Here is a 13,014-nt window from a genome sequence, read left to right on the forward strand (position 1 = left end):
GCAGCCCTTTCTCCATTTCCTGGGGGAACACGCCCTCTCTCACAACTAACCCCACCCTGGTCCCTGTGTGAACTGGGCAGGAAATACTGGGCAAATCTTTTTCTCTCATCTTGATCTCCAATTTGCAAATGTTTAGGGGACAAAGCCCCTAGGATGTCCCACCTTTATCTCAAATGTGGCCACTACAAATCTACATTTGTTTTTCATCAAATGATGTTACTATGAATAAAACAGTTTGCTGTGAAAGAAATTCTTGTAGGTGGAAAAATTTACTAGATGACTGACAGAATTTATTCTTGCTTTAATATTCTAAGATGCAAATGGCCTGAGTCCCTTTCTTACTATCCCTTTTCTGGCAGATCCCCATTCTGCCAGGCTTCAAGGTGAAAAACCTGAAATGTCAGCTGGGACTTCTCCATCTCTTTAAACCCAGTGTCTAATCCATCGCCATGGCCTTTTGGTTCCCTCTTTGACATGTCCCTCCAACTTTCCCTTTCCTGTTTAAGTTCTCTGCCAAAACCCAATGCGGGTCCTCAGCCCTCTGTTTTATCCTCTAGCCATGGTGCCCTGCCTTCAGCTCACTGTCTTTCCAATTGACCACTTTAAACCTCAACTTCATAACATTCACACCTGCCTCCCCTGCAACCAATACAGCCGGTTCCCTCCTGTGTTAAGTCAAAATCCCCCACCAGGTTTCCAAGGACCCAGGTATCTATTCAACTGTGGGTCTCGTTGCCCCAAAGGCATAGCAGATCCAGTTTAGTTTGCTTTCCCATAACCTGTATCCCACACTTGGCATAATCGTGAACTTGCCTCTTCTACATTAACATAGTCCCAATGTCCTCTCTCCTTCTATCTGCTTAGCTAAGGCCTGCTCAGCTCGAGTCCCAGCGCTTCCATCAAGTCACCTGTGACTGTGCCAGCCTGCATCGATCTCGCCAGGGTTCTTGGAGCCAGTGCTGTAAACAACAGTTTGACGCCTGACAATAGTAGCTCCCGCAATAGGTAAACATATATCGAGTGCTTGCTAAGTGTCGAGCATCATGCTAAGTGCTTCACACACACGAGGGAGAAACCAATAATGGTGCTGTTCCACAGATGGGAAATGGAACAGAGGTAAAACGATAGGCCAAAGGCCACATGGAAATGGTACAACTGGGAACTGCACCAAGGGAGCCCGGCTCCGGAGCCCATGCACTCAACTGCCTTACACTCTACTGCCACACCCATGTCTCCAACGCATTCGTGCCTAGTTCTGTGGGTGTTATTTTCTATTTCCTTAAAAGAACGTAAATCCTTTGAGGTTGGAGACCATGTTTGATACCGATCATCCTCCACGGGACCTTGCCTAAGGCTGGTTAAACAGCAACAGCACTAAATGCTTTAATTGGCTAAAGGGTCAACCCCGTGATTTATCCAACACTCTGATGGCCACAGAAATTCTCTTCCTTTATACAAATTTAATCCAACTGAACAAAGAAAGGAGTGACAGTACAGTGGTGGAACAAATCATTATTTTCACCCTTAGAGTTCGAGGAATAAAATCCACCTCACCACACGCCAGGATAGTCTGCATGCTCTTCGTTTTTACGTGAAAACAGGATGACCAGCTAAATTCATTAGGTCAGGATGGCTCATCGCAACCCTCAGGCCCCAGTCAAGTTAACGAAGGTCCTTTATTCCCAGGGGCCAGGCCACCACTTCCTCCTGCCTTAAACAGCAACAGTTCTTACTCCATTCAGCTACTTCTTGCACTTTATGCATCTTTGTGCATTAAGGCGATGGCAGTGGCATTTCAAATGCTCAAAGGAGGACTGGAGAGACTCTCACTCTCCAGTCTGCCGCCTGCACTAGGCATGTGGAAGCTGGCCAGAAAACAGGGAGCAAATGTTCTCTGTGACAGTGTGATGAGGCTCCACTTTGGGCTGAGCCAGGATGGGGTGGTCATTTGCAGAAGACCCAGGCTAGTCACTTAGGAAAGGAGCTTCAGAGTCAGGCAGACCTGGGTGTGCACACTGGCTCTGCTGGGTGGCCTTTTAAAAGCCCCCTCCGCCTCCATCTCCTCGTCTGGAATGGGGGGTAGTGATACCCTCTCGAGGTTGGGATGAGCATTGTAAATAATGCAAAGGGCCCAGCATAGTCTCTGGCACCTCATAATAGCTAAATAAACGCCAGCTATTATTTTACTTGGATTTTAATGCAAAGGCACTTGGTTGCATCAGGCCAGCAAAAGCTTTCCAAATTTTAAGAGGAGGAAAGAGGGTGAAGAAAACTCTACATTCAGCAATCAATCACTGAGAATTTACTGAGCAAGCAGTGAGTCCCCAGCACAGTGGGAGTCCCTCCAGAGAAAACCAAGCACGCATGCATCACCTCCTGCCCTAGAAGAGTCCAGGCAGCTGCAGGGCAGCTGCAGGACAGAGCGCTCAGGGGAAGCCAACAGAGAGCTAAATTGTGGCACTGGCTTTTGGAAGAAGAGAGCTCTGGAGAGAGGGGAAAGAGGAAGCTCATAGGGAATGGGGGCTTGGGCTGGCCACTCGAGAGTGCTGCAGTGTGAACCATACTTCTTCTGGGGTGAGGCTCTGGGCAGCAGCCAGGACAGGCCTGGGTGGGGCTCAGTTCACATTACAGCACTTAGTGGAGAGCTGGACTGTCAAGCCTCTCCCCGCCCCCCCACCCCCACCCCACCCTGTTGACCAGGCCACTTCCATAACCTTGTCTCAGAAAATATCCCCTCCGGCTAAAAAACTGGGCCAAGGTGGAGAAGGCAAAGCCAGTGGAAAATAAAGCAGCCAAATCCTCCCAACAGAGAATACAAGTGGTGCCCTAATAGCATTTGCAAGGAGGAAATGCATTAGTGTCCATGACGGACGCTTCTTCTGAACCAAAGATCCATCCAGAACCCTCTGCAGTTATGAAGCCGCAAATTCTGCAAATAATTAATCCAATATTAAATAACATGTGGTACTTCAACTTTAAAGTTACCCTGGGGAATAAAAAAAATCACAAACTATGCCAATAACAGGAAGCTGGTAACATGGTTGCGGGGGGAGGGGTGGCACGGCAGGACCAGGACAGGATATCCTGTGAAGGAGGTAAAATCAAAGCTGAACTGACCTGGAACTTGTGGTTATTCAAACAAAACAATGATTTCGAACCCAATAAAACTTGGCAGAGCTAAAGTTAGAATTTTCACACGCGGCCAAAGGAATGACTGTGGAATTTCCCAAACGTGTCTGGAGTAATACAACTGTGTGTTTTCCAGTTATTCCTGGTGACACATTCTGTTGCAATTTCAACTTCAGGCTTGTAAGGTTGTAGCACCATGTTTTAAAATAAAAAACAAATGAAAAATAAATGGTACAATGGACTGAGATGCTCTTCCATCGGAGATGTATAACGGTGAGTGGGGAGTGTGAAACAGAAGGAGGTGGGGGCAGGGAGGAGTGTTGTCCCACGGGGAGGTGGGTGGGTGAGGACCAAGTTGGGTCAAGGCAGAACCCGGTCTAGAAGTAGGGCCTGAATATACTGCAAACTTGAGGGTTGTTTAGCCAGCCACGGATCCAAAGTCTGATGTGGCTGAATCCACGGAGGGAATATTCAGGCTGAGAAGGCTGAGCATAGTTCCCAGGGGAGCCCTGAATCGAGGACCAGACAGGAACGGGGTACACAGTCCACCAGTGGTGGGTACTGGAAACCTCATCAGGGAGTTCCCTTGTGGCATGGCGGGTTAAGGATCCAGCACTGTCACTGCAGCAGCTCGGGTTGCTGCTGTGGTATAGGTTTGATCCCTGGCCCAGGAATTTCCACATGCCATGTGTGCGGCCAAAAAAATAAATAAATAAAAAAATAAAAACAAGAACGAAAAACCTCATCAGGACAACTAGAGGACAGTGGGGAGCAAACTCAGCCACTGGGGCTGGGGGGTGGGGAATGAGGCTGAAGCCAAGGCGCTAGTCCCAGCGTCTTGAAGGTGAGGAAGGACAGGCCAGCAGGCGGAGGTGTGGGAGAGCCTTATACAGAGGAGCCAAAAGTGGGCCTGGGCGGTGATGTTTTTCTACAAATCTATGTGGAGCCAGAAGGTGAGGGGAGGACGCTCGGGCTGCTTGCCCTTCCCCATCACCCTCCTCCCAGGATGACTCTCATTGGCTGTACAAAAGAAAAGGAAATTAATTAGCATCTCCTGGAATCATGGGCACCTGGTCCCTGGACTCTCAGGAAGGAGATCTGAGACTCGTCAAGAGGACTTTGCCTGAAGTGCAGACTGTGTGTCGGGGGGAGGCTTGTGTAAGTGGTTATCTTGGGTGGAACTGAGGAAGGGAGGACCCCTGCTTGTTCTAAACCACCAAAGCACTGAATAATTCCAATGATCCTCCCAGCTTCCCAGGAGCCACAAGGAAAGGAGGAGCAGAATAAAAAACTCTGAATCACAGCCCAAATGACGGACACTCCATTTGTGGTCTTTTATCCAGAACAACCGCCCAGAAAGCTGCACGCCGAGTTTCAGAATCATCTGTGTGCTGCCATTCAGGGTGGTGAGAACTCAGACCTAAGTAAAAATGGAGCTCAATACAGAAATCATCCCAAGAAGCCAGTCACCCTCAGGAGGGGCCATGGGCCCGAGTCAGTCTGAATCATGCCACCGAGTCTGCTGGGCGGCAAGGACAGGCCCTGGGGTCGGGATACTGCCTGGGAAGAGCTGGCGGTCGTGCCGAGGGTCTGGATGGAGTCAGGAAGACATGGAGGGAAGAGAGGATGTGTGCAAGACAATAAGCACTCTGGGCTGCTTTTCCAAACCACTCCCGCCGTGCTTTTGGGGTGTTCGGCCCAGTGCTGCTCCGCCCCCTCCTTCAGAACACGGGGCAGTTTCCACGTGCATTGTCTGGCCCTGTTTATCCGGATGATGCAAATGCAGGAGTTCCTTCTGCCAGCAAAGCAGGCAAGGAAGCCAAATGACATTTCTGATGTTTGATGGCAGTCTGTAGTTCCTATTTACACACTTTAAAATCACAGAGGGTGACCATCTGCTTCCTTCTTGATGATTACGAAGAAACATGGGTGTACAGACCAAGGACGCGCTCTGACCATTCAGAAAACACCACCAAACTGCTCTGCCTGCCACCGCACAAAGGAGTGAGAGACCCACACAGAATACAAAACGGGACTGCCCAGTGCAGAGAAGGAGGAAAGGTATTCAGACAGACGGGCTCTGAGTGACCCAGGCTTACAGGAGGCCCATCTGTCCCCAGCCTTCACCGCCCCAGGAGGAGAGTCAGGGAGCAGCCAGGCTACAGGGATGGAACGAACGAATGCATCTCCTCCTTGCAAACAGTTTAATCCTAAAAGCAAGGGTGGGGGAAGCTAGGATGAATTTTCTTTTCCTTTTAGTCTTTGGCTTTTCACACGTCCCTTCTCCGAGGATAACTCGGTCTGCACCACCCACCTGCCTCTCCCTGGCAGTCTGACCCGTGCCCCTAGCACTTAACCTGGCCCCAGGGCTCCACGGTGGCTCTGCAGATACACAAAGCGTCCTTCTCTCATCCCTCTTGGAAGAGCCGGTGGAAGCTGCACTGTGGGGCGGAATACAAATGAAGGCACTGCAATGGAGGGGTACCAACTCACATCTGGGAGGCTTGAGAGGTATACCAGGCTGGGCTCCTGCATGCAGCCCTGATCAGCAGGGTGGAAGGCTGGGACCTGGCCCAGGGCAGGGTGTTGTGCGGGGGAGCCCCCTGGCTCTCGGGACACCCCTCGGGACCCATAACCCTGACCTGAGCTCGGGCGGTGCGGTCAGTGCAAACAGACGGGCTTCCTGCTCAGTGCTTAAAACAATGGCTACACTGGAAAGGGTTTGCTTTTCGTCAAAGGATGATTTCCTTCTTGAGCATGGGAAGAATTAGATTAAATTCAATAATTAAAAGGGTTTTTTCCCCTCCTCCCCTGACACTTGCTGTTCAGGTCACGGCACACTGTGTGGGAATTGCAGCACTGTTGTTGACAGAGAACAAGAAACGCATGTGCGGACGAGGGCAGAGGGACGGCATCCTACGGCGAGATCAGCCTTGATCTGCCACCGGATTACAGGGGCCTCAGAAGAGGCTGATTAATAATTCCGTAGGAGCCCTTGAGCTGGAAAGCTGGCGTTCTGAGTCTGATAATCCCCGGTCGCTGCCATACAAAGGAAGGGCAGGAATTGAATTCACAGTTCTGAATTGTGAAATTCAAAATGTGAAAGAAACAGGGATCCACTTCTTCCTGAATGTGTTTGTCAACCTAGCTGCCTGCTTGTTTGTGTTAAATGGCTACTGTGCTTTTTGAATCCAAAATCTGATTGTATTTAATTAGTACAGGCATCTGGGATTTCTAATACACAAAGAGTTATTAAAGTAACAAATCTTTCTAAAATATGTTCTCCATGAAAGAATGTGTTAATTTATGCAGTAACAATTTTTTAACATGAAATAATTAACATGAAAGCTGCAACAATTATGAATTCTTTGCAGTCTAATTTATAGGTGAATTTTTCTCCAGATAATAATCTATTCAACTTAAACCCTCAATACTGGGAGCATTTGAACAGATACATTTTTCTTCTTCTACTTAGTGCACAAACCTAAACCTATAGCAGGTTTTACACAAAGTCCTTAAATGCCCCTGTTTCTACTATATACATTCTGAAGACCCCAAAATTAAATTTCCTTGACATCTGCTTTCTCAACAGTGATCCTGTCATTAACTTAGACATTAAAAAAAAAAAAAAAAAAAAAAAAAACCAACCCCAGATTAACCCAAAACACAGAGCAACTCTAAGTTCCTATCTTTGTGACGATTCAAATCAGGAGAGAAAAGAATGAAATAGGCAGGTCCTTCATGTGGGAGATTCCGATGAAGGGAGTCAGAAAAGACCAAGAGGCTGTGTGAGTGAGAGAGAGACAGAGAGACACAGAGGGAGGGAAGAAGGGAGGGGGAGAGGGAGAGAGAGCCTGCTATTATCACCCCACTGGATCAAAAGTAGTGATACTACTATTGCTACTGTTACTAAAATTATATAACTATCAGCTCAGCACTTGCTTTATGCTAAGTGCTTTACGTATATTCTCAGGGAAACCATACGACAATTCTGTGATGTAGGTAACTATTATTATCCCTGGAAATAAAGGCTCAGAGAGGTTAAGCAACTTGTCCAAAGCCTTCCAGCTCATTAGCAGTGATGCTAAGGTTCACATCAGGGTAATTTGATTTCATGGGTCATGCTCTTAACCAGTCCAGTCCCAGCCATCTTTGGAAGGGGGTGGTATGCTTGCATGTATGCATGTGAATGCTTGCACACACATGGGCACAACCATCAGTGACACTGCTGAGAATGCTCATCGGATGTTCAGAGTTGACAAGATTGAAAACAATGGCGGCAAGGAAGCAGGGGGCATTTTCCTTCCATCTGGTGAGAAGGCAAATCTGAGAAAGGGGCAAAATGTGCTGGAGAAGATGGTGAGTAGACCACTGGCTCCCAGCTATGTTCTGAGGGGCTGCTGGGCATGTAGGTGACATGAAATGGTGACTGACCAGATGAATAGAACTGGCTGTAAAATAATGAAGCAATGTATTTTTTTCTCTTACAAGATTGATTTTTCTTTACTGATTACTATGAGTTTTCTTCCTTAATTTTTTTTTTCTTTTTATGGCCACACCCACGGCACAAAAAAGTTCCCAGGCCAGGGGTTGAATGAGAACCACAGCTGTGACTTACAATGCTACAACATCAGATCTTTAACACACTGAGTGAGGCCAGGGATCGAACCCACACCCTCACAGAGACTGCCTCAGGTCCTTAACCCACTGAGCCACAATGGGAACCGCTTCGATTTTTTTTAGGTAGGAAAATAAAGACCCTTTTCAAAGAAAAGCGATATTAAATACAAAAAGTTCAGGCCATAAGAATGCTTTTTATATTTCACAACCCTCCAAGAGCTTTTATTGAGAACTCATTTAATTCCCACACTATTAGGTGAGGTAATTATTTCTATTATCTCCATTTTACAGATGCTAAAAATGAGGCTCAAAAAAGGTTAACTGATTTGCCTTGGCACACACCAAACTTCTAAATGAGAGCTAGATCAAACTCAGATTTCCTGACTGCCAACCTCAGCTTCCTTGGTCTCGCCAGGCTGCCTTAGCAACTTAGAGGGAAGTACACCACCAGTAAATAACATGGTAGCTGTGTAGTCTACCTTTAAAGATACGGCCACGAAACCTTCTGGGGGGTATAGGCCTGCCCTAAGACCAACAATTCCTCTCCCAGGAAAACACCCAAAAGAGAGGAGGATGTGCCCACCACTGCAGCTTAATTCATAAAGAACCCCAGTAAGAAGTACCAGTAGAATGGATGCATAGACCTATTTGTACAATGGAACATTACTCAGTAAAGAAAAGGAAAGATCTATTGTTACCTGCGGCAACATGGATGAATTTTGTGAAGTGAACAGAAAGAAGCTAGACACAAAAGAGTGATACTGTATGGTGTATTTATAGGAAGTGATTACAGGAAAAATGAATGCCTGGTGATAGAGGGAACGCAGCGGCTCCCTCTGGGAGTGGTTACTGGCTGGAAGGGGGTGCAGAGCTCTTTTAGGGGCTGGCAGTGTTTGTAGCTTCATCTGTGGATGGTTTCAGGAGCATAAATGTAAAAATTCACTGAGTCATACCCTTCATATTTATTAATTTTACTGTATGTATATTATGGCTCAAAAAAAAAAAAAAAAGTATCCACATGGCTCAGCGGAAACAGATCTGACTAGCATCCATGAGGACGTGAGATCAATCCCTGGCCTCGCTCAGTGGGCTAAGGATCTGGCACTGCCTTGAGCTGTGGCATAGGTCACAGACGAGGCTCGGATCCAGCATTGCTGTGACTGTGGTGCAGGCCAGCAGCCGCAGCTCTGATTTGACCCCTAGCCTGGGAACTTCCATATGCCATGGGTGGAGGCTTAAAAAAAAAAAGTTAAAAAAAAAAAAAAGTATCCACAAAACCAAGTCATTATGATACATAAGCCAGTTCTTGCTGAGCTTGTTAGGTGGAAATCAACATTAGTCATCACTATGTGTATATGTATGACTGGGTCACTCTGTCGTACAGCAGAAATGATCACAGCCTAGTAAATTAACTATACTTCAATGAAACTTAAAAACAAAACAAAAGAAACATTAGCACTGAGTTTCCTAAAAGCACATGAAGAAAGTGTGTCAAGAATTCTCCCCCTGTCTGTGTGAGCTCTGGAGGAACCATGGCTGGAAGGGCTGAGAGGCTTGGAAAGCAAGGCCTGGTGACAGCCACCCTGGTGAGTGGCCCAGGGGACAGCGTCGGACGTATGAGGATGATGGGACACCAGATCCTGTGATGCCTGCACTGCCTCTGGGGTGAAGGTGCAGGGTTGGGGAGGGAGGGGGCTGTGACCAGACCTCAGGGGAGGGTGCAGGCAGGGTGGGGTTGGGAGGGAGACGGCTGAGGGGTGGCGACATGGCAGGGAAGGCTGGGAGGCGAGGCCCCCCTGGCAGAGAGGCTAGGGGAGGACACACCTCTCTAGGCATGGACACCAAGCTCAGACTCACTGGCACGACAACCTCAAGCTCCACAAACTCCAAGCCGAACTCACCCTCGTTCTTCCTGACCTTCTTCCCTACTCGTTCCCGCTGCTGGCAACTTCATCCTTGCCATTACTCACATCTGACCGCCCAGGAATTAGCTTTGATCCCTCTCTCCCCTTCCCGAATGGTGTGTGAGCCTCTCCATGTGTCTACAGCACATGCTCTCATCTGTTTATTCCTCAAGAACTTGGTCTGTCCGGGACGTAACGCTCAGAGTCCTTTTTGTTAATTGCTATGCCCTGGGCAACATGCTGAACAACTTACACGTATTGTTTCACTTAATCTTTGCAAAAATTAAAGCACAAAGCAGGTAAGATATATTTCCACTTTATAGATAAGCAAGCTGAGGTGCAGAAAAATTACGTAACATGCCCAAGGCCCTGGAGCTGGCAGGTGGCAGGGCTGGGTTTCAAATCCGGTTCGGTCTGGCTTCATGCTTACTGCCTGCCCCTGGACAGACTTGGGCTTCTTTCTCCCTGAGGCTCCTAGCAAAGCTCTTGCACTTGGAAAGGCACTCAGTTCATGTTGCTTTACTTAGAGATCCTGACTGAACATAGTGGAACAAAGGGTTCACGACTAAAGAAGATCTAGCCGCTGTCACAGGGGGACAGGCAGAGGTAACAGAGAATGAGCGATACCCCTAAACAATTTCTTGCGGCCTCCAGAATGCAGCTGGTGGAGGACCACCCTCCTGGGCTCTGAGCCTGGTCTGTACCTTCTCCCTGATGAAAGGCTGCCGCTTACAGTCCAGTGGGGCCAGGAGCCGGAGGAAGAAAAGACCACAGAATTCCAGTTCTGCTTTTCCTCTGGGATGTGTCAGCTCATCCCAGAGGAAAAGGGAAGAGAAGAAAAAAAGAATTTTAAGAGGAAAGAGTGGCGTATTCTAGTTCTAGCCGGGTGGCGGGGGGTGGGGGTGGGGGGTGGGCGCAGGCAGACAAAGGATATTTCATTGTGTTCTTGGATGGGAGACTCACAACTGTGTTGAGAAACAACTGTCACTCACAGTCCTAAAATACCTGTGATAGGCACACACTTCTGAACACTGCCCACACTTCCACAATCAAGATGTGGCCTGGCTGCGGCCTGTGGGGAACATAAAACCTGATGTGCAAATATTTTCAGGCACATGGAGCAGCTGTCTGGAGGAGATGATGAATCCCCTGCAGAAAATTCGGCACGAAGCACACGTGCCATCTGCAGAGGACACTGGCAGATACACTCCACGCCCTGCCTGCCTCATAAAGTGGCCTAGGAAGGGCAGACACTCGGGAGGAATTGTGTAAACAGCCAGGCTATCCCAGAGCTGGAAAACGCATTCTTCCAACTCCCTCACACATGCACCTCAGAAGGTGCCCCTTAAAAGCTTTCCCATAAAATAGCAGGGAAAAGGAACTGATGACTAATCGCCTCCATTTTTATCTTCTGTTCTTTTAATCATTGTCTTGATGAAAAGCAGTCAGCATAGCTTAAGAGGGCAGATGCACGGGGCCAGCCACACTTGGATTCAAATCCTGCCTTGGCCATTTTCTTAGCTGTGTGATTTTATACAACTTACTTAACCCCTCTGAACCCGTTTCTATTTTTCCCGCTCTACTCCTTGCATGTGCCTGCTTGGGCCTGGCCCTGGGTAGGTATTCTACGAATACCCCAGCTCCCCCTTTTCCTCCCCTGCAGCATTTCCTTTATTCTCCTTGCAAATCCTAGGTCCCCAGTCTTTGGTTTCATCCCCTAAGTTCAGTTTTCCAGTCCATTTACTTCTCCTTACTTATCTCCTTCCAGTGTTTAGCATGGATCTGAAGATACTTGCAAAAGGGAAGAGAAGAAAAAAAGAATTTTAAGAGGAAAGAGTGGTGTACTCTAGTTGGCAATGAAAGGAAGGAAACATAGTACAAAGGGTGTGAGGTGGATCTCTTGAAAAACATTTGGGCAGGTGACAGTAGAGGAAGCCACCAGAAAGGCAGTCAGGACAGCTCACAGTGAGGAGGCAGGGCTGGGTGGCCAGGGCTGAAGGGTGGCTGCTTGGGCCCTGCTCCATGGCAGCAGCGTGCAGTGAGGGGACAGCAGTGATGGGCTCCTGACATGCCTTCCCCTGCACAGCATTGCCCAGGGCACCTGGCTCTGTAAACTAAACACCAAGCTCTGTCAGCAGCACCCCGGCCAGCATGCTCTGGCTCCTGGCCCTGTGACCTTCTCATTTACGGATGGTTCAAGGCTGTGAACCACAGATCCCATAGATCCAGAGCCTGGGAGAAGGGGAGAGGCTGATCCTGAACCACTCCCTCTGGCACCAGAACCCCACTCACATCCGACAGAACGCCGACACGTCCCTCTCCATTGCCAGCTCCTTCCTAAATCATATATTCATGTCTTGTGCCCTTCACGCACTCTTCTGTCCTTCTGGGTCCGTGAGCTGGGGTCTGACAGGTCTGCCTCAGGGTAAACTCTCTCATCAGGGCCAGGTCTCAGACCTGGGGGCACATCAGGCCCTCTCAACTCATCTTGACTCCAAATCATGCCCACATTCCTCTCCGGATGGCCAGTGCCAATCACAGCTGCCTGCATGCCTTTGATTAGTGATATGGCTGCCATCTGGCCCTGTACTGGCATGCGTGTGTGTGTGTGTGTGTGTGTGTGTGATGCATGGGCATGCTCACTGTGTGGGCATTTGGCTCCAGGACAAGAACTGCCACGTGCTGGGGAAATTCAAATAGCCGAGCTGTCTGACTGACGTGTAATTTAGCATTTGGACAGTATCTGTGCGAGGCAGGGTCTTAGTTTAGCGTTTTTCCTCATCATTTGAGACTGCTGAGGAGGATAAAAGCAGGAGAGAACTGGCATGAAATGAAAGAGTTAAAAAAGAAGGAAAGAAAGAAGAATTCCAGAAATCACCACTATAGCATCCAGTAGAAAGCACTACCCAGTCTGTCCTGGTGACTGCTTAGCCTTGCTCAGAACGGCTAGGCTTTGGTTAAGGACAACAGTGAAGGAGACCTCCTTCCTTAGATGTGAGCCCTATATTCTCCATGAGAAACCTACATTTGATTGCGAACTGCATACTTAATTCCACACATTTACCCTTTGATCACTTTCTGAGGTTCTGAGAAGAAAGCAAATAGCCTTGGGAATTCCCTCCCTGGTACCTAGTGCTCCAGACACTCCTGAAAAGCTGTCCTGGTGGACTGGCTGCTGCTTTGGGATGTATTTTGTCTAGAGCCTAATTTCTACAGATGTTTGGAGGGGGTGGGTTGGGAGTGGATGATTAAATGAAGTGGAGCTTTCAAGGGACTATGCTGTTATCTTCTATCCTCCCTGTGGATCCCCGTTCTACTCATCTTCTCCCCACTCTGGACCCATGTAGACTTGTCAACGGGC

General features: G+C 48.3%; 1 protein-coding gene and 1 long non-coding RNA gene across 6 annotated transcripts in view; one reads left to right on the plus strand and one right to left on the minus strand.

Moving 5' to 3' along the window:
* The window catches only part of FYN (FYN proto-oncogene, Src family tyrosine kinase), a 225,160-nt gene that overhangs the window by 17,743 nt on the left and 194,403 nt on the right, over window positions 1–13,014 (minus strand).
* LOC106508922 (uncharacterized) lies at window positions 5,049–6,090 on the plus strand. The gene is made up of 3 exons (XR_014807337.1): window positions 5,049–5,190; window positions 5,554–5,640; window positions 5,959–6,090. It is a non-coding gene; the product is annotated as an uncharacterized LOC106508922 (long non-coding RNA).

This window comes from Sus scrofa, chromosome 1 (assembly GCF_054392235.1).
Source record: "Sus scrofa isolate SSC_HxYL_T2T_F1_AM1 chromosome 1, Sscrofa_HxYL_maternal_Yorkshire_Landrace_v2.0, whole genome shotgun sequence".
NCBI lineage: Eukaryota > Metazoa > Chordata > Mammalia > Artiodactyla > Suidae > Sus > Sus scrofa.